Source organism: Ptychodera flava, chromosome 6, assembly GCF_041260155.1.
Source record: "Ptychodera flava strain L36383 chromosome 6, AS_Pfla_20210202, whole genome shotgun sequence".
Classification (NCBI taxonomy): domain Eukaryota; kingdom Metazoa; phylum Hemichordata; class Enteropneusta; family Ptychoderidae; genus Ptychodera; species Ptychodera flava.
In genome coordinates, this window is record NC_091933.1 from 45643778 (window position 1) to 45666352 (window position 22575).

At 35.7% G+C, this 22575-nt stretch overlaps 1 long non-coding RNA gene across 1 annotated transcript in view; it reads left to right on the plus strand.

The window, feature by feature from the left end:
• Window positions 1-22575, plus strand: part of LOC139135952 (uncharacterized) — a 44638-nt gene that overhangs the window by 10126 nt on the left and 11937 nt on the right. The window contains exon 2 of the long non-coding RNA XR_011553063.1: window positions 14520-14572. This is a non-coding gene — a long non-coding RNA (uncharacterized lncRNA). The remainder of the gene's footprint in view (window positions 1-14519; window positions 14573-22575) is intronic.

A 22575-nucleotide genomic window follows, 5' to 3' on the forward strand; every position in this document is an offset into this window, starting at 1 on the left:
CAAAGTGTGAGGAAGGAAAGTCATGAAATGTAAACAAACTCTGCATAAAGCTAGCACGTCATAGCTGGAGCTTTCTGACAACTTGAGTGCTGTAATATCGGAAACAGATTTATATCAACCTATGAAGCTACAACTCTCCAAATTTCATACCACTGTTTGTAGTGATAAAATGCAAGTCACCTGCAAGCGTGGAAGTTGTAAACAATGGTACACATGCATGCTTGATGATCAGTCTTGGATATTGTGGCTTGGCGAATGTCGTCACTCGAGTATCACGTTTCAGCCATGCTCATGCATGCAAGCATAGAAGTAATCATGTGCCAAGTCAGTGATCAGGAAAACAATGGTTGCAAAACACAGAGATAAGCACTGACGTCACTAAATCATAATTGTAGCTTGGAGTGCCAATCTTTAGCTTTTGCCAAATTCCGGATCAAAACAGCTGTCTTCAAGTCGTATCTGGTATTTAGAGGATCTATTGCCGACCATAGAACTGTTAACAGGACAATATGTATTAGGTTATCTTGGTTCTTGGTAACTCGGATCCAACATCCTACATCTCCATGTGTAGGTGTCAAACTTGTCTGCCAGCTGAAACTTGTAAGACAACATTCAGAAAATACAGGACTGATACTTTTCATTTTAGACTGACAAAAGTCAACGACTGTCAAAAATCAATCCTGCCTTGATCCCCCACCCCAAGCTGTCAAGATTTATAAATACTATGAAAAAATTAAATCAGTTTCAAATATATTTCAGTATGGAAGAGCCACACATTTACAATAATACAGTACTTTGAGACATAAAAACAGGAAGTGCCATCAACTTTACCTCAACTGCTTAATGGCTATGAATTTCCTGGAATATCAAAAAAGGAGAAAAAAGTAATAATTCCTTGAACACTGAGTTCAAAGACCTGTTTGAGTTAATTTAGATAAACAACTTCCACCATGGACTTTCCCATAGCCTCAAAGTCTTCAGTGCTACAGAACTCAAGATGCACCATGACTAATTCCTGATGATGTCACTTCAACCCAATTTCCTCTTGACCTTCATTTCATCCTTTCTCTCCTTGCTTGAAAAACAAGATTCAGAGCCTCGTAAAGTAAAATTTTACTCTTGAATACAATGAAATTGATCAGTTCTTGAAATTTCAAATAAAGGACACTCTTTTAATTTCATATACAATGTAGTTCATTGTGTGTCAAGTTGTTTATAGTATCATATGGAAGATGAAACCGTAGGATTTCAAATATCAATCCAGGGGTTATAGTCTATTCAGGTGAAGTTTTTTGCTAGATATAGACTTCAACATTCAAGATGACAAGTTTTGAGAATTCATATATCCAAAGGGTGAAAATTATATTTAATTCAACATACTGGATCCAACTCCAAATTTCTGTATCATCTTTACATTGCTTGTCCTATTTCCATAGCTTTTGCACCTAACTCCAGCATTTCCATGCTACAGCCAGCTCCATACTGCGTGCTGAACTCAGTAATATCATCATAACATTCACATGCCAGCTGTCTATCTCTGAACATTACTCATCTGGTTCAATATTGCCCTAGATCTGAGCTCAGTGTGTACCTATAAGTCCAACTCTTCACTTCACCACCCCACAGTACAGCATTGATGATTCATGCCACAGTACCCCATTTCAACTACAGGTACTGCTGCCCAGATCAGCCATGCAAGCTTGGCTCTTTACTGTCAACTAGCCTGTATCTTTTATATTCGTTTTCAGCCCTACTTGGCTTCATGTCATTACAGTTACTGCAGACATAGACTCTTCAGATATTTGTAAATATCATCAACAAAAAAGAATCAGTTGACCAGAGTAAAAAAGAATAGAGCTATCTGGTGGCATATTTTCCTAAGTTTTGTAAATGAAAAATTATGTTTTGAGTTCTTTTTGTTTTCACAATGTTTCTCTAATCAAACTTTTAACAGACTGGAAGCTATATTGGCGGGCTATGAAAAATATCAAGATTAAAGTGATTCAAGTAATTACATCAATGTAAGTTATAATAGTCGATTAATATAAAACGTACCATAATATTGACATTTACAAATTTAGTGGTAGTTGTAATCCATAAGTGCAAATTGTCACCATGGAGCATATGCAGTATGATTTTTTCTCAGTGTGGCAGTGGGAAACCATCGTAGTAGATTTGCTCTGGTCAACACTTTCGTTGAGTATGGCCAGTCTGTGTTTCACAAAACAAGCTGCAATTCACAGAATTTAAAAAGCATATAAGATGGTTGGGTAATCATTTTGTAAACTATCCTCAAGATCAACCTGATTAGGACAATATGTATAAATAGAAGGATAATTGTGGTTAAGGGGCCATTCTGTAGGCTTGACCAGCAAGGTTTAGCCAACCACCATATAGAGATATCAAGTCAAGAATTTGGCCATTGTGCAAATTAATGGTTGGGAGCAAGTCGGGATTATGTCGCCATTGGTCCAGTCTTAGCAGTGCTTGGCCTAAAGTGGAAGTGATATCAATATTGATTGGCAAGGGTCTTGCCAATGTACAAGTAGCGGAATTCCAAGGGTAAACCACCTGGTTCTAAAGCCAGGATTGTTTGACCAATATGCAAATGGGGAATCTCAGGGTTGGTAGTTCAAATTGTATTGGGCAACAGGGTTATGGTCTCTGTATATATTCTGAACTATTTTTGAGATTATATATTCAGTAATATTTAGATATTGCATCAGCAAATTAATGTAAATGAAATTTTGAAGCTTTTTGTTTTACTCGACCCTGTCAACATGAACTCAACCTTGATAATACTGTTTTGATGTACTTGTTCTTATTGTGTGTATTTTAAAATTTTGATATTTTAAATACTTCAAAAAGAATTGCAATATTTACATATTTACTCTGGTAAGAGACAAGAAAAATATTGTCATTTTAGGTTGATAAATAAAAAAATTTGGCCTCTTATCTTACAAATTTGCCATTTTTGAAATACATCACCACTGTAAAATCAATAGCCATCAAGATATGTATATGTACAGCAATTTTTGGGTTTCTCCACAGCAGAATGTTTGGAACATTTAGAATTTTAGAAATTGATAAAGCATGGGAATTTTCACTGTAGAAAAGAGATATTTTCAAAGCAATTCCTTCAGCGTCACTTTTTTCTGTACCTGAGGAAACTCCGATGAATTTGATTTCAAACTTGGTTCCAAAGAGTGTGACCGGTGTCATTGAACTTTTGAGTTCAAATACATATGGTATCAGGGTCATTTTTAGTTTTAAATTTGCAATTAAAATTGTCCAGGTGGTTGAGGGTATCCTGGAAAATGAAATGTATGCCTCGATCATAAATAAGGAACACTTTCCATATTTAGGACTCTGGATTGGATTTTATTTTTGCTTCTAATATTTTTGTGTTGCTGATCCAATGTTTTCCAACAGGAAATATCCAATTCTTGACCAGTTAAACTGTACAGTTCCATGGCCCCCAAAATGCCCAGAACATGCAATGACATCAAAGTTTATTTACTGTGATACCATGAATGGTATAGCCATGCGATTGGACCAGGTGACTTCATTCCATCAACCCTTTGAACCAGGCTTGAACAAAAATGTCATTCCATCAACCCTTTGAACCAGGCTTGAACAAAAATGTCCACATGATGTCATAGGGTACCACAGAGCTAGGGTGCAAATTAAGGGTTAAACAATGACTTGGCACGGCACTTACACAAAATTAACATCATCATAACAGAGGAATGAGAATCATTTATAGTGGGTTTATATTACTGTTATTGTGATCTTGATGTTACCAACCATCAGTCCAGCTTACATTTTCCAAGATTCTATGTTATTATAGAGGTTGTTCTCTGGTATAGACGAGTTTGTTTTCTTTAATGTGAAAGGTAATATATAGCAATAAATATTCATCATTCTCAGAGAGAGAGAGAGAGAGACACAGAGAGACAGAGAGAGCGTCAGGTGAAGTCTTCTTTCATGGTATAAAGATGATGGTATCATCGTCATGTGACAGGTCACATGATTTCATGCATTCAGCTATTAATAACAGCGAAGTTGTGAAAAGTATACATTCAACTTTCACACACTGTAATGTGACATTTTTCATGCTCAAAGTGTAAATGTGATGGTATATTGATCATGTGACAGCATCACATGATACTAACAAATCAGGAGATGTTGCAGAGTGGTAATTAATCTACCTGTTTAATGCAGTACTGGGTTAAAATTATCTTTCCACCTGATATTTCAACTTTGCCGACAAAAGAGACAGGAAAAGAGCGTGTGCATTCCCTTTATAGAAATTGTCATGTGGATATTGTCCTACGACAATAAATTCTTGATGCTGCCTGTTTGTATTCAATTCTGCAGCTGAGTGATCAGATCATGATAAAATCAATTAGTTTGTGATAGATAACAATAGATTTTTACTGAAATTTGTGTCTGCAAAAAACTCAAACACTACGTTCCAACCAGATGTGAAGTATGTTTGCATATTTACATGCTCATGTGTATGTGTCCACGCTGACAATATTCATCCAATGTTTTTCAACTTCTGAAGATCAAACTGGAATCAAGATATCATTCTCCGACAGCGTGCCGTTCAAAACACAAGCTGATATGGGAAGCTGAACTCCACTGCAAAAATTGCAGACTAATTGTTTTTGCGTTAACTTTGATTCCAAGACACCTGTAAGAAAAGTGGAAAAAATAAAATAGTTTTAGTAAACTGCCGTGAAAAATGAAGTGTGCATGAAATCAAAGCCCATGTAGAGGTTGAATGTCAAGTTCAAATGCAATGCTCAGTCAAGAAAGCTTTGTTTATGTATTGGTCATTCTTTGCCCAGGGCAAGCATAGCAGATGTGAATAGATCTGAACCTTAATTATTCTCTTTCTAATTAGGTATGTGGAAAGGTCGTAACAGAGGTTGTTGACCCAGGACGTATTGGTCATGCAATTTGCATACCACAAATGGGATAGGAAACCTATATGCAAATGCAATAAGCAGTCCCAACATATGGACAGTATCTGTAAATTAAATTGCAGATATTTTTATGCATTTGACACTTCAGAGTTTGACAATACAATTTTGTAATGAGCTTACATGATAATTATATATTTCTCAGTGTAAAATTTTTTATGCCTTCACTTTTGTACCGGCCCATTCCACTAAAAAAAATGGGTGTTTCTTTCAAGTAACACACGCTTCTTGAAGCGAGAAGGCGTATTTAGGAAATTTTGAATTGTAATTCTAAGGTCTTTTATGCCATAGGCAAATGTAGATAGTGGAGGTAGATCAGAAGGGTATGTTTTTTTAACAAATCAAGACATGTTTTTTCTTCTTGAGCCAATTTACATCATTTATTCATTTTCCACTACAGAGTTGACAGTAGCATTATTCCATGATATTTCAGTGAGTCTTCAGAGAAGCTGGTCATGATGGAAAATTTTTATGTTTTCTTGTTTGGTTTTGATGGTGTGTATAATTTCTCATGTTCCATTTTGGGTTTCTCTTTCATTATTTTAACAACAGTTTCATTTTTCCTGATAGTATCTCAGTTTTCTTCCCAGTATTTATATCAACACTGTTTTCTCAGAATGTGTAAACTGCAAATATCTAGGGTTCCACTGTGTCCAGGTTTTGGTTTCAGTTCCAGTAAATTAACAAAACTAAGCTTTCATCCCACGCAGCATCTTTGTCTTGCTAACTGGGCAGAGATCAATGCTAGGACCCAGGTTTTGTCAAATTGGTGTGCTGCCACATAAAGGACTGACAAAAATTCTCCGGTGGTCAAGATGTTATGTTGTAGAAAAATCAAGTATTAAGGTAGAACAAGCCTCAAGTATAGATTTTTCAGACTCTCACATTTATCTGATACTTTTCTGGTCTCCTGGGGGGCTCTCATTTTAAAGCTCTTGGGGTGAGAAAAATTTTACGGTTTTTTTTTTTTTTTTGAAAATCAAAAATTTATTTTCGCCTCATAGAGTTAGCAGATAACACTTCTGAGGCCATTTTGAATTTTAATAATAATATCAGTTAAGTAATTTTGTTTCTCTAGTTCCAACCTTTGCATGGTGACCCCTGAGTTTTATTCTTGACTTGGTAAGAGGACGGTTGAAAGTCTCCTAGAGGAAACTATTCAGCAAAAGTTTTCAAGTCTTGCACTTTCAAGACTGAAAAACAGTGTGTTTACTGAGGACATGCCCTTTGACCCTTTGGAGGATCACAGTGTGTACATAAACTCTGCCAAGCTTCCCTGGACAGTTTTGCAAGGTTGATGGATGTTGAAGCAGGTAGCCTGATTAACATGCAGACACAGTTCTCCTTGAATGATAATAAATCTTCAGTGGTGTAGACCCATATCACTCAATATCAAGGGTTTGTAATGAACTATGCTTGTGTTGCAGATTTGCAGGGGTATTTGTGCACAAATTTTAACAGTTTATTCATGACAAATTCAATGTCTCCTTTGCTGCATCAAGTAGCTTCTAACTAGCATTTATGTGAATACTGGCTAGATTTCAAACTTTGGACTTAATTGTGCTTTGATTTAAGCTGTAGTTTACCTGAATGACAATCAAACCGTTCAAAATATGAACTTGTACTTATGCAATGCTATGGTCAGTTATTCGTTGAGAACAAAAGTTACAATTTATGCACAATATTGTAATTTAGCATGCAGTCAGCATTTCCCATAAAGGACAAACAGAAGCTGAGGCCAAAACAATTGACAGGTGTCTTGCCGTGTTGCCATTGGCAACATGACCTCACACTCGGGCAAAGGCAGGTTTTTTTTGCTTCTGTGTGAATTCTGCAGTATGACTGATGAACCTACCTAAATGTCAGAGTAATTTACCAACCTTGATCTAATGAGACTAAATATAGTATAAATTGGAGAATGGTGAATTTTTGCTTGTCTTTTTTGAAATGCTGGTGCTCGGTTTTTGTGAATTACACATTTCAATCTCCTGTACTTAACATAAACAATATTTTTTAGGGGATTTTTTTGTACAATGTTAAATGCAAAGACGTCCATTTGGACATGAACAATTCATCGTTTGAAGGCAAAGATTTCAACAATTGTATAAAAACAATGGCAAAGTATTTTCAAATGTAATTTTATTTGACTATTTTAGTAGGTATGTGCTGCATGCAAACAGCTCTCATCAGTGTTGAATTTGGAACAGTGACTGTATCACACATCTGAGGTGAACAGATTATTGTCAAGTTGCAGACATGTAAGCTGTCTGTAGCATACTAAGTTTATGATACACTTATGTAAGTATGGTACCGTTGCTTTCAAGTAGACTTTGAAGGGAAATGATGTTGCATTGATTTTATTATGTGAAGCTATTATGTTCCTGATTTTTAACACCTGTAAAGCTTTTGCATAAAAATGTAATAGAAATCGGTGTTTTCATAATGGTGTCATATGGAGTTCAGATTTCATGGTTGGATTTTCTCATGAGATGAGATACAACATCAGATAAGTATATAAGACTAGATAATGTACTGCCTCAGAGACACTCCTTAATTAAAGCATTACCCCTATACTTACTGATTTAATAGCAACTTATGTCTAGTTTAGTCATGCAAGAATCCACAGTGGACAGTGTCTGGAACCTGGACTGGACCCATGCACTGGACTCATAGAGTGGCACCGAACAAACACAGACCACTGCAATGTGTTATAAATAAACAAATTGGCATCGTTCAGCTACTTTTATGGGTGAAAAACAAAATAACAAAATATGAAAACCTTGTCGCAAGCGTATGTCACAAACATTGTGGTCAAAGTTCAGATGGTATCCAGGACTCACAGGGGAGAGACAGTTGCAAGGTGGTGCCATATAATAATTAGAAGTTTTGAAGGAATGGGTTGAGTTTCTCACGAATCAGTTGTGATAAAGCTTTGTTTTTCTGCAGATTTGCCAACGTGAGAGTGGGCATAAGCCTAATTCCAGTTGTATTTATTGTAAAAGTTATATCCTTGATATTTCTGATTGACGTCATAGATCAGCCTCCGTGATGATAAAAGTGACCACACTGGGAGTAACACTTCACAGCTTCTGTTCACTGTTTACACATTGGAGCTTTAGATTCATTATTAATGTCTGTATGCACATTGAGCAAATTATGGCCAAATTAGCAAGTCAAACTTTAGTCCTGTATTTGTAATCGCTAATAGTTTAATACATATTGTTCTGGTTGAAAGAAATCGCTCTGACACTTTTTATATGTTTGCGCTTTTTTTGTAATTATTATTACGTTATCCCTTGAAACCACTTAAAAAAATGCTTCAAGCACAGCAACTGCATGTCCAGCTCATGCATGGACACTTAAAGTGATGTCCTATTTTCTGAACACACAAGTTCATCAGTGAGTAATCAGCTGGTGATAGTCATACCTCCCCGGAGTGATGATCAAACAAATATCAGCTACTAAAATACACTGATAGGCTATCTGGCTGTACATTTGTTGAACTGTGAGGAAGCTTTCTTGAATTTGTTTTGAACAGAGTGGGGGGTATTGTGTTTATTTCATGCCCTGGCCTGGAATTCACCATGATCAGGTCCCTGTCCACTGACACTCCTACACTTTGTACAGGGGCTTTGCTCAACTACTCATAATGTAGCTAAACAATTCTGCAAGCGAAAGGTACATGTTGTTTCACAGTTGAAGCAAACTGAACAGTTATTTCAGCGCTGAAAACTTCAACTTTCTGTGTCTTGGTATTGCAAATATTTATCTTTTTTTTGTCATGCTACATATATGATAGACTGGATGCAGTTTCAGAAACTTTCAAAAGTTCAGCAGACTTTCAGTGCTTGAAAATTTCAAAGTATGAAATAAAAAGTGATGTCAATTTATATTTCAGTGATGTTTCTTGACCTTGGCAGTTGGCAGAATAAATAACAGAATGCAATTTTTTGTGCTCTCATTTTCTATATATTTTTTCAGAATATATAAGTTTAATACCTGTTCAGCTCAGTTCTTTGTAAACACGTCCACAATCACCATGGATAACAATGGGTTAGAGCCATACCTATCACTTCTTCATCTGCCAAGTCACTAAAAAGTCATACAATCATGTATTACCACCATCTCAGCTTGGTATGTTACACAGCAGGCTTGGTCATTTAAAAGTCTTGTTTACAGTAACTTTGTATCCAGGGGCTTTTGAATTTTCAAATGTTTGTTAAAATGCTAAACATAGAACATATATGTAATGCCTCACTGGTTTTAACCAACTTGACCTGATGATGGTACGTGGCATATGAACTTGGCAGGATAAGGGTCAAACAAATAAATTTTACTGATTGTAAAACTCTTTCTCCTTCTTTATTTAATTACTCATTTATGTGTGTATTTATTGATTTATTTCCTATTTTTTATTTTTTTTTAATTCTTTCTTTCTTAATTTCTTATTTATTTATTTGTTCATTTCAATAAGTTTCAACTGATATTTTTTTGCCATTTCAGAAGAGAAATTCTTAGCATTTTGCTTTTGTTGTTTTTGCTTATCTGTTTAAATTATGAATATAATTAACATCGGAGGGGAAAATTTAATAGCAGTTCTTAGCTGCCCTCCCACTACAATTGAAATATTTTCCCATTTATTGCGAATAAATTTCCTTCTTCCCACTCCTGGCCGGGAAATCTAAAGTTCTCAAAGCCATCTCTTTGCCCTTATGCTTTTTCTCATGCCCATCAGCAAAATCCCTGAAATTGAATGCATTAATAACTTTCTGCCTTTTCCAAGGTCCCCCATGAGCAGTTGAATAAAATTTCCTTATTCATTTCCTTAGACTCCCCCGAAATCACATATGAACAGCTTTTGGCAGGAACGACCGGCTTATGAGCAGCTTTGTAGACTGCCCCTGTCTGGCATGAAGGATTGGCGGACCATTGTTCTTTTAGGTGTATCGATTTCAGAGAGATGGAATGGAATTTCAGAAAGCTGAAAAACACTTCTTTTGTCAACTCTGTACGAAAGTCCATCTCTGCTCAATACTGATAATGTTGCCATATCATGTTGATTGTCTCACAATGATTTACCGTTTTTGCATCACAGCCTTGTAGTTATTGCTTCAAAAAGACACACATTGTTCACAGCTTCAGTGAGCCATTGTAAGTCAGAGTCTGTTTTGTAGCCTTTGTTATTTATGGTAGCTCTCATATTCACAAATATTTTGTTTTTCTTTCTGACCATGAAACTGACAAATACTATAATAGTGATATCTCCCTAACATCATAGGTTTCATTGAAAGACATAAATAAGCATGTTTTCATCATGGAAAAGATTAATTCATTCAGAAAAATTTCTATTGTAATTTGTAATTTAATGAGTAGGGCACACACAGATAAAAACATCTTCAGGCATGAAAGAATTCTGTTTTGCAAAAATAATATAAAAATGGAAGAATTTTATTTCCAGTTTGTGGTGACAAAAGATCTTTATATACATGTATTTGAAATATCATAACCTGTTGTCAATCTTTCTGAGGAGATGATGAAATGTTCAAAGTCAGCTGATGCACATGTTACTTTACCACAAAAGGACAGACATACTGTATTTGATATTGTGTACACAGTGTATTCACTCATAGCCTGGACATGTATCAGAGAAATGAACAGCTATTCACTAATTTTTGCCTGACTGAAAAATTTGTCACCCATAAAGAACCTTACCACCACAGTGCCTTCCTGAGTACTACATACTATTTATTTATTTACCTTTGATACAGTTTAAAAAGTAAAAAAGACAATATGCCATTCTCTATCATAACAAACCCATAGAACACACTTTCTTTTACATTCTGCATTACTCCTATGGTTGATATTCTGAAATTTGCTTTTTTATTCTGTTCATAAATTTGTAAGGAAAATTGTGACATCATGCATTGACAAAAGCATAAGCATAGCCATGGTTTGTAGTGTGTGGTTGTACTACACGTCAGCTGTGAACTTGTGGCATTTTCAAATTGCCCTCTCGTTGGTTTTCTTGCTGAGAGTACTGCATAAAGTTCAAAGCATCTTGAAAATGTCAAGAGTGTAGGATTGTGAATGTACTTTTTGCTTTGAAAAAATGACAGATGAAATTCAGAACTTATACTTGCAATGGTTCAGGGCTATTTGCACAATTATGTCTTACCAACGATATGTATGACTTGATATTGGTGATTGGGTTTGGGTTTTTTCCACTTGTACTGTAATTGATTGCTATAGCCTTCTGTATGTTTTTGAAAATAAGCAATAAATTCAATGGTAATTTTCTTTTACATCGTAACCACCTGTCATCCACATGCTGTATACACCCCCAGGAGTTGCATTCACTGGTCTGGGCGGCTCTGCCCACACAAAACTGACAAGATGAAGAGATGTCTTGTCAGATACGCCAACTAACAAATATGAAAACTGCTGAACTTCATAATCATTGGAATGATTTGAGTTGGTGTGAGAAATCTCTGTGGATAATCTTCCCAAAGATTCAGAGTGACAATAGTATGAGAAGTTCTGTGTAGGATGGAAAAAGCCTTTCAATGATTTCCTCCAAGCTTTATCTAAATCATCCTGATCTCTTTTAACTTAATCTGACCTTGATTTTCTTGATTCTCTGAATGGCTTTTTTGTCAGGTAGGCATTGTTTTGTCCCTCCATCACCAGATTAAAACTATGAATCTTTTTTATCACAAATTGATCTCTCATTGCACTTGTAATGACTTGATGATTTGGCATCTCGAGTAATTTCATTGAGGTGATCAGGTATCCGTCTGTATGGCAGACTGTGACTGATGACTGACTCTCCGAGCTGGAGAAATTATTTCAGTCTCGTGTGTACAGGGACTATTTTGATCACTTTCTAGGTACCATACTACATAGTGACTGTTGGCAGAGTCTCAATAGCTCTATGGTAAGTTTTTTATGGCTATTCATAAGATGATGAGTCCTGCTCCGACAATTATCTTGAGACGCTGTCTAAAATGTTAATTTAAGGATTTGTTTGTTTTTTTCTTTGTTTATGAAGTAAGTGGTAACATACCACAGTAAAACAGTTTTGACCTTTCATGAAAATACTCACATAATAAGATTTGACATTTGGCATGGACATTCCTAGCTTTGACTTTGATTCAAAAGCATGCATATTTCACATATCATTGGCTGGTTTCATCGAATATTTTATTTTCTGTCTGAAGATGCATGTAAGTCACAGTCCAGTAGAAGGCTGGTAGATTTAACTTCAGTGACATGTCATGTTTGTAGTTTGATTCTACTTCTTTATGGTGCAGCTTGTGTGCAAAGTGTAAAGCTCTTTGTCAAACCATTTTTCTCAAGTGCTCCAAGTTGATTCTGTATGGTTATGTAAGCAAAGAAACCATATAAAGTGAAACTTTATATTTTCGGTTTAAAAAAATATCTTTTTCTCTAGAAATGCACTTTTGCTTTTCTTCCAAGTTGTGGCTAGGTTGTATTACTCAAAAAAGTTTTGGCAAACAACAAGGTCATGATGTGAATTATGGCCTTACCAAGCTTACTTTCTGTCGACAGTGCGTCACAAATTACGAGATCATCACAAATGTAATAGGAAACAAACTGTTTCAGGACATGTACCTGTTCAACTTCTAGTGTGGTCTTTAATATTATTACCTTTTCAGGGCTTGACTTCTCTGAACAAAGCCAGATTGTAGTATATAGGTTTAGCCCTGAAAGGGTGATATCGTACCTGAGTGTTACATTCAGAACACAGTTGGCATAATCTGAAAGTAAGGGGTCGCAGATACTTAAAACATATGGCAACCAAACTTGATTTGTTCAGGAAGATTTATACTGTACCGCTGCTTCAATGATGGTACTGAATTCACACTAAACTATAACAGAAACCACAACATATCTCAACAAGTCATGTGTATGAAAGAAGTTCAAATCATAATTTGAGCATAGATAAACTAAAGTTTTATTTTGATGAGTGGTTCTGAGGTGAAACGTAGTGATTTTGGTTTGTTTCGTTTGTTCTTTAAACTATCAATAGTCTCCAACAGTGGAAAATGAAATATTTAATATCATAGATGTCTTAGCTTCTCGTAAGTTACGATTATGTGTGGAAAATTATTTTATTATAGAAATAACGGGCGAAGCGCTTACCATTAAAGTTTATTTATGGGCAAGGGCGAGAGGAAAGCCAAAAATTAACGGGTGAAGCTTGCCGAGCCCGTTAATTTGGCTTTCCTCGAGCCCGCGCCCATAAATGAACGTTAATGGTCAGAGAGGAGTCTTATTTCCATTATATTATCAATGAACCAAAGAAAACCGTCAAATTTCACAAACGAAGGACAACTGGGCCCCAGAACTGAGCAATATGTGGCACACTGTCACACACGCAGTAAAAATTTGGCAAATCCAGAGATGTTTTCAGAAAAAAAGTATCTCAACTTGGCCCATAAGTGCTCCATTTTATTTTGTGATTGATTATGATTTACATTTCAGCTGTAAAGTTATGATGCTTTGAGATGTTAATCTTATTATTCATATTCACAGGCATGTAAACAAACATTACTGTGTATTTGTGGGCAGTCACAGGGTTCAGCTCGACCAATCAAAATGCGACAGGCAGGGCATGGTAATATAATATCTGATAAAGATAAATATAATAACCCTGTTTTTCTAAATATATCAATCGGTGTTTGAAGAAAATATTATGACCCCAAAAATCAAGCAGTTTCCTTCAGTTACTGGACCAAGGGAATGTTGCTATCCTTTTCAAAATCAAGGATGTTCCTTGCAAGGCTTTTATGATCAGCTCCTTTTCCAGGGACATCTTATTCTCAAGATATCAGTAGAACGTGAAAAAGTGGCATGATCTTTGCACATTATTGAACTTGGCATTCTCTGCAGTGAAGTCCAAAGGTTATCATAATATATAATACTAGTAATTGCTAAATACTAATTTGTTCCAGAGTGGAAGACCAGAGCAGACTAGAATCACATTGTTGTTATAAGTTCAATGTATTGAAAACAGAACCAATGTTTGATTGTGTAAAATTTACTTGTGACATGATTGAATGAGTGTTTTTCAAAGACCTTACGTATTTCTATGATGATACGTGGGTACAATGATCAGTGAGATACATGCTATAAAATCCAAGCCTTTACTACCATTCCACCCATGCCGCCCACAGTGGAAAAAAAACACCCTCAATTATAATTTATTCATCACCATCGCGTGGTTCACAAATTTTCAAATATTTTTTTAGAGCAAAGTGTGCGATGATTAATGCTCACAAAAAATGACAATTAATACTACTTCCAAGACATGCACAAAAACTAATATTAGGCCAAGCCTTAGCACTGCAAAGGACTTTTAAAAATTCTTTTGACATTTTTACATTTTTAGAAATCATATTCATCATATTATTTCACTACATCATATGTATCCATATGGACATTTTGAAATTTGTGTTTTTTTACAAGAAACTAATAAAAACTCTCTTTTGTGGTTCAACTTTTCAGAAGTCCAGTCTATTGTAACCCCTGACATTTTGTGATCATTAACAAGATTCAAGGTAAACACTATTAACTCCTTTGTGTTCTAGTGTATTCTTAGTAATTTTCATGACTTCAATTGATAAAGTGATAAAGTAAGGAGACTACATGTTTCATGTGATCCAATATTAAGATAAAACAAATCATATATTTATATGCATATATATATATATATATATATATATATATATATATATATATATATAAACCAATTATATATAAACCAATTATATATATATTTATATATATATATCAGTGTTTGCGGTGACTTTTTTCTCCTCACGTACGGCATACGCATTAGTCTGCTAAAATTGCGTAATGGCTGGATTTGAGTGCGTAATTTCACTTCCGCACTCGATTGATGAAAAAACTGACAGCAAAATACAATGTGCCGTTGAATAAACCTACACTACCTATTCGGATTGTACTATGTAACATTATTTTAATGAAAACAGTTTCACGAACAACTTGAATTATGTTGAAACGTAACAGCGAAGGTTATACATGCGACCGTCAAAACACATTGGGCAACCCAAAAGTTAGAGTTATGGCAGCTTATCCAGACGGTTTCTGGACGTTTTGGGCACCAAGTCGTTTCGGCCCAAGACGTTTCGGCCTTTGAATTTCAGGCTCCAAGTCCGACGTTTCGGCACCGCAACCCAAGACGTTTCGGCACCGCTGAAGGCTACCTGTGGGAACTAGTGCTGGAGCGTAATGTTACAAATCAAAGTACTGAAAAGTATAGTGTCATCTAACATTCACTTACATGCTTTAATCTCTGTGAGAACATGGGAAGAGACCGTAAGAAAAAACTTCATGTCATTTTGAAATCTGTGACACAAGTTTATCGATATCCAGGTGCCGCCAACTGGTAAATTTCATCAATTTCGCAAAATCATCACAAAACATGTTTTGAAGGCTGATATACCGATTTTTCTTATTTTTGACCCTGACCTAAAATTTGGAGGGAAAAGAGAGCTGTTCGTAACTGCCCTCCCACTGGCATACGCTGAAAATATACCCTCCCACTGAATTTTGATGCCCACTGCCCTCCGGTATCTACAGTCTGCCCGCTCCCCACTCCCCACAACAATTCAAGCTCCCCGCTGCCCTCTCCCCACTACTGAAATTTTCCATTGCCAACTAGATGCCCACTAGGCACCCCAGAACAACGCAAAACCGTGCGAGCAGTTAGCAGTGTACTTGGAACATTGCTCCCCTCTAAGTTAGGCGCTTAATTTCTCCTCAAGTTCTATCAAGCACGCCGCTTTCCCCTCCCTCTACGTATTTTCCGGTGCCCACTGTCAAAAATTTTCTCCCCGCCCGCTGAAAGTATTGAAATTTCTTCCCCGCCCACAGTAAATATCGATATTTTCTCCCCGCCCGCTGATTAGTTTTAAAATTTGCCCGCCTGCTGAAGAACTTCGCACGAACACCTTTTTGCACGAACAGCTTAGTTGGCGGCACCTGGATATCAATAGCCGCCGACACGGCAAAAGTTTGAAAGCGGTGACGAAACAGCACGGCAAAATTCACACAAAATGCACATAAAGTACTGGTCAGAACGCAAAGGTCACGCTTACGAATATGACGGATCAGTCAATTACTGAATAGTTTGAAAAAAAAATCGAAACACAGATGCCGAAACGTCTTGGGTTGCAGTGCCGAAGTGACTTGGGACCGGAAATTGAGAGGCCGAAACGACTTGGGCCGAAACAACTTGGTGCCTGAACGACCAGTTACCATCCAGACACTTCTGCAGTGTTCAAAATTTATCAGGATTCCGACGAGCTCTACCGATGAATCATTTTTTTCACGGACTCGTAGAGCAAAGTTGAAAGAAAACAGATTTGTCTGCTTCGACGCCATGCTGCATGTGTGCTTGATCAAAATTTGGGAACAGCGAGACGCGATGATCGTGCACGGTCGGCATTTATATAATTTGTCGAAACATTTCTGTCGACGTCAATCACTCACTTTCAGAAACTATCGCTCGCCTGAAAATTAGCAACGTAATTCATAGGCACAGCTGACATGATAACGTGCCTAACGTGAGAACGTGTGGACTACGATGCCGATTTTTCAGACAACGCCCAGAGAATCCGAAACTTTCCACAGAACATGAGTGATTGACAGAAATGTGTTGCTACAAATTTCGTCTGGTTGTCGCCTAAGCTCAGTCGTGGGGAGTGCTTTCGGTGTTATCCTTTGCGTATAGAAAACGCATAGCGATGAAAAAAATGCGTAAAGAGTCAATTTCAATGCGTAAATACGCACGATTTTTGCGTAAACGCGAACTCTGTATATTATAGTTATTACTTATCTATTTCTTAATTTCTTTTATAATAGCTGAGATTTGCGCAAGTGTTGCAAGTTGCCACATTTAACTCTAATGATTATGATTTTAGAATTTTTACAATTTGAGAGAGCAGTATTATCCTTTTCAAAATCTGGTTTTCTTCTAATTATCAGTGATTAGACTTCATGATTCTTTGACTATTATCGGTGTAAAGACTACATGATTGTGTCACATGAAAGAAATATCCACCTCACCATGAGGTGACTGTTGATGATAGGCACATGTGAAAGAGAGAAATGAATACTAGGAAGTATTTTGTTATGAAAATCTGTGCATGTCTTCATGACAACTAGGCTATATATTCTGTAACATGATTGGATGTGATACTAGTTTTTAATCCCTAACACAATTTCCAAGGCTCCTTTAACATGGTTAATATTTAAAAAAATGTTGCAATATTCATTGATAATCTCTCTCAAGTTATTGAATCAACAAGTGGTATTTCATATGGATATAAAAATACTGTGTTATTTTAGTTGATGTGTAGTTCAGCATGTTGAAACAAGTATGCATTGACTTCTACAAAAATGTGTTATAGTATCATGAAACGACATTCTACAAATAAACCTGATTTCTTAGTTGTGAAAGTCTGTTCCTGTTTGTATGATGCATTTACCACATCCACAGCTTACTCTGTATCAAGACTTCTGAACCAGATAGTTTAGGGAATTTTTAAAATTGCTAAAGTTTTGTCTCAATATTGACGATATTTTGAGAACAGTTTGCAATTACATGGCTAAATCAGATCAACGGTGTGGAGGTATTACATAATAAGTTAATTCTAAATTCTACAGGTGCCTTCAATAAAATATAAATCATATGCTAGAGGACTTTTCACCATTTTATGAGGCTCTAGGAGAGCTGTAGGAATATAGAGTGGGTACTTTGCTTGTAGATGAATTAAGGGCTATACTTGGAGAAGATAGAGGGACTCTTTGCAGCGTCTCCACTTCATGATAATTAATGTGATTGGAGATGTAATTTTTCTTTCATTTTTGTGCATCAATGTTTAACCATTCCTCACCCCTTCATATGCTAAACAAAATAAAACAAGAGAAAGCCCTTATTGTAACAGCCATCCCCAGGAATAGCAAACGTATCTAGGGTAGAGAGGTGTCTTTTGAATGAACAAGTAACTTTCTATCCAAATCGCACCTTGCTCCTTTGATGATTTTGTTCCTTTAAACAGGGATGCCTTGATCATTTTAATAGGTCACAAAGTGTCTGCTTTAAGTAGTTGTATTGTAGTCTAAATACAATGGCGTATCACCATTAGTAAAATCATTTCTTGACTTGTTGAAGATGTTTTATAATTCATCAGAAATGCACATATTTCACTTTTTAATTTACGTTTGAATGACAGAGAATTGACGTGGACTATTCCAGAGATAATGCGTATCCAATTTAAATAGCAAATGCACATAATAGATAGGGAGTCCTTTGCACCTTCATGCTCATGTTGGTGTTTGTCCTGCTGCTCATCTTCCCTCCAGACTGATTAAAATTATTCTGTTGAACTCAATATTTAAAAAACAACTTTAAAACTAAGAACAGTAAAAAAATATGCATACAAATGAATAGAAAATCTGAAACTATTCATGTAAAATGACTCTTACTTTAATAGTGCATGATATTGAAATATGTTCATAAATTCATAGATTATAAATTATGTGATAAGGACTATTCAGAGCAACTTTCTTTAGTGTGGTGAATAGATATTAGTAAACAGAATGTTTCCAACAAAACCATAAAGAATTCAAGAATCAAGATTGCTGTGTTAACATCTTGTAGTCGAATTGATACTGAAAGAAGACTTTTCTGCTACCTTTTGTTTGTCAAAAAAAATGAATTGCAGCATATCAATGATAGTGTTTGTTGCTAAGGTTTTGGAATGTCGGCAAATGATTTGGTTACCCCTGGTAAACATTTCAGCTGTCCCCTAATCTGATTGCATGGATACACAGAGGGGAACCCTGGGTAAAATGACTGGGGAATCCTGGGTAAAATGACTGGGGAACCCTGGTAACATTTACCTGCTTATTGGCCTTAATAAAAACACAGAATAATATTACATGTATTTGGTTTCAACATCACCGGTGTTACCTTGATGGACTTCAAAGACTGCCAACTCTGCCTTAAACTAATGAGCCAGATTTTGTTGTGAACATGACAACCCTGGTTGTCATGGAAACTGTCCACATGAAACTTAAAATCATCATGTATCACTTTCTTGTGAACTATCATTGTACAGAATGAGAAAGTAAAGCTGTAAGTTACTGTTTTCCTATAAACAAGCTGTGAGTTATCTTCTAGTTATCTGCAACCTTGCCAGTTGATGATACTTCTTGTGTGTGTATGTGTGCATCTTGCAATTTATTCTTGGAATGAGAGCTGAGGAGTTTTATTTTTCGCAAGTGCCTTGGCAAGTAATTTATCATTTTGACATCTTTTGATGGCGATCTTTCGCTCACGTTCACCCCCGCAGCAAAGTCACACAAGTACTGTTGCTTTTCTATTAAGTTTTCCTTGAGATAGGTGGAAAGCATCTCTGTTGAACATGAATTCGTATTAACAGTAGTGTCGTATCATTCAGAGTTCTTCCATAAGCACTTTACATGTTTACCACCTTTCTCCACCATTGAGCAAATATCAAATCTTGATCCACTTGTAATACAAATCAACTCCTCACAGAGAAACTGTATGCACAGCGTTGAAATTAAAACATGTGATCATAAAGTTCACTTTAAAAAACATACAAAAATGTTTGCAAAAATCTGCATTTTGCTGCAATAATGCATGACAAAATATATTTACAGCCCCTGTCGAATACTCAATTCATACATGATATTGTTATAATTCAATTCCAATCAGCTCCAAGATTATAAATAAAGGCAAACTTTGCAAAATGCTCATTTTGCTGCCAATGATGTTTCCATCATAAAATATTACCAAATGATGAGAACCATGTCTGATTTCAAAATGCAATATTTTTATGGTAATAGGAGACTTGTGTACACAGTGACAAGGATTATGGTGCAGTGTGTTGTAAATAAGAAAGATAAGTATTTGTAATGAATCAAGAAAGTTTCACACATTGATAACTTGAAATGCACATAATTTTAATTGAACTTTTATGAAAATCATAAAAACGAAATATAAACATTGGTAGAAAATGGTCCTGGTATGTGTCAAAGGTCATATATTTGTCAATCTTCCAAACGTCTTCAAGTTTATCTGCACAGGGCTCTGGTCAAAGCCTCACCCAAAAAAAATATCGAAAGTGGAATACAATAAAAATATTGTAAATCTTTTAAATGCAGGTGTCTGCAATGGCAACATTTAGTTGACCTTTGACTTAAATGCAGCAAATGCACTGAGAATTGTCATTTTTTTTGGTGCTCAGAAGGTACAGACAATTTTTCACATTATATGTTTGCAGGTATTTGTTGCCAGGTCATTTGTCTTTGTTACATGTGATTGATATGGTCATGTACAGAAGATCAGTGCACAAATATAGGGCCAATAAAGTACTGCTTGTAAATTTTTGCCAAAGTCAACATCATTCTGGAAACCTCAAACAAATGAGTGTTTTGCAGTCTGTGAAATCATCGCCACTCTCACCAGCTGAATTTTGATGACAAGTAGAAATTACGGCAAACTAGAAAAGTAGGGATAAAGTGGCTTCCAGCAGAATCAACTCGAAATTTTGGTCAAATAGAATAACAATGACAACAGAATAACCACAACCAGACAGCTGTTATAACAATCACAACAGATGTTTATCATAACCCATTTTAAGCCTGCAGCTATACAAAATTAAATTAATATAAATTATGTGGAAGGGAAGAGGTAAAAAATACGTATTTTGTTTACCATGTTCAAACTCTGCCATGCAACCTCAGTAATTTAGTTTCATGATTCTCCTTATCAGATGACCACAACTTCATTTCTAAATGATAATTCAATTGTTTGCCAATTAGGAGCAAAAAATTATTTTTTCATTGTCTACATTTTCCAACAGGTCGCTGTCAAATATGTTGCCCCTTTTTCATGCAAGTTAACCCTCCATAGGTTATGCAGAGTTAACCCACCGCTTGTTACACTGAGAACAGTATATGTGTGCTTATACCTTTTAATTTGTGTTGCACCACCACCATATTTGTTCCAAAAATAAGTGACAGCTGTCACTAACTGTCTGAGCGCTCTTGTGTCTATTATTGAAACCATACAATTGCCGTGTGTATTGTTATACACTGAACATTTGAACCCATGGTCCGTTCAATGTCCTTTCGCACTCTCATCTACCACAGCAATATGGCAGACCACAACAAGAGGTCCCATGTTGAGTTTTGTTGTCTCAACCTGATGAAAGCTTGATCATTATGCTCAGTTATTTTGTTTGGACTTGCTCATGATCAAATAATATTTTGTATGTGAATTTCTTTGGTCCAGATTTCCAATAAAAAACAAAAACAGTTTCCCATATGAAATATTGTGGGGTTTTTTTAACAAGCAGGATATGTAATCCCTCCCTAGCACCAAAGTACATACATTGCAATTATAGTGAATACAGACTTTGATCACTCAAAATACTAATGCTTACCAAGGGTTCATAGTCCGTGAAAATACATGCAGTCATTGTAGAACAATCAGTATGTAATTCAGGAACTCAAAAGGGTTGTATATGATCAGATCTAACTTCATGGTTTAAATAAACTCGCACAAAACTATTATATTTCTCTTCAAATCTTAATTTCTGTTTTATGTTTTCATCTGTTTACTGACCAAGACATACAGTTACTCTCAAGTCATGTTTGCATGTTTGTAAGTTTCCACTTGGAGGATGAAAATTTAAGGCTTGACAAATTTGTTGAAGACAAAAAGAAAATGTATGCATCAAATGAAAAAACGCTGATCTGTTTACATTTGTAAATTTTACCAATACCTAAAATGGTTATATATTTGGAACAGATTTTGTTATTGATAACGTCATTTGGACAAGTATGATTACGCAAATAAATCAACAGATTGGGTTGTTTGCTGTAAACATGCAGTCACAGAGTTATTCATGCAATAGAGATGTGATATAAACAATATAGCTGTGATATTTTGATAATGTTTGCAACGACAAGAACAGCAAACAAAGTCAGAAGTGTACAGACTCAAATTTATACATGTTGTATATGTAAAAAAACCACCCCACCTTCTTATATTGTGTTTAATTCTCAAGTCTTATCTCAATGTCAATAAAATTTTCCACATCCTCAAAATATTGTTACAGGTTTTTATACAAATCTGGATAAAGCATGGTCGACCCCACAAAATTCACTCCATCAGAATTTTCATGTCACAATTGTTATTTGAATTTGAATTTGAAAGCAGACATGTTTTCTATATTTTCATATCTGCAATTACATATGAATAAGTTGACCCCCAAATTTGTTATATCATTACTGGATTGTTGGTTATACAATTATGCATTGTTACTAGTTTACATGTCAGCTGCTTCTTGGTCAGTTATGTAGTTATTAAAGGTGACTTCAATTATTAAACTCTTGATGAAGAAAAAGATAACAGATGTGTCTAAAGTACATATGAAAACAACTTGGCTTCTCATTAATCCCTGTATACGCACAACCCTGGAAATAAGGTTTTCCAAGCTAT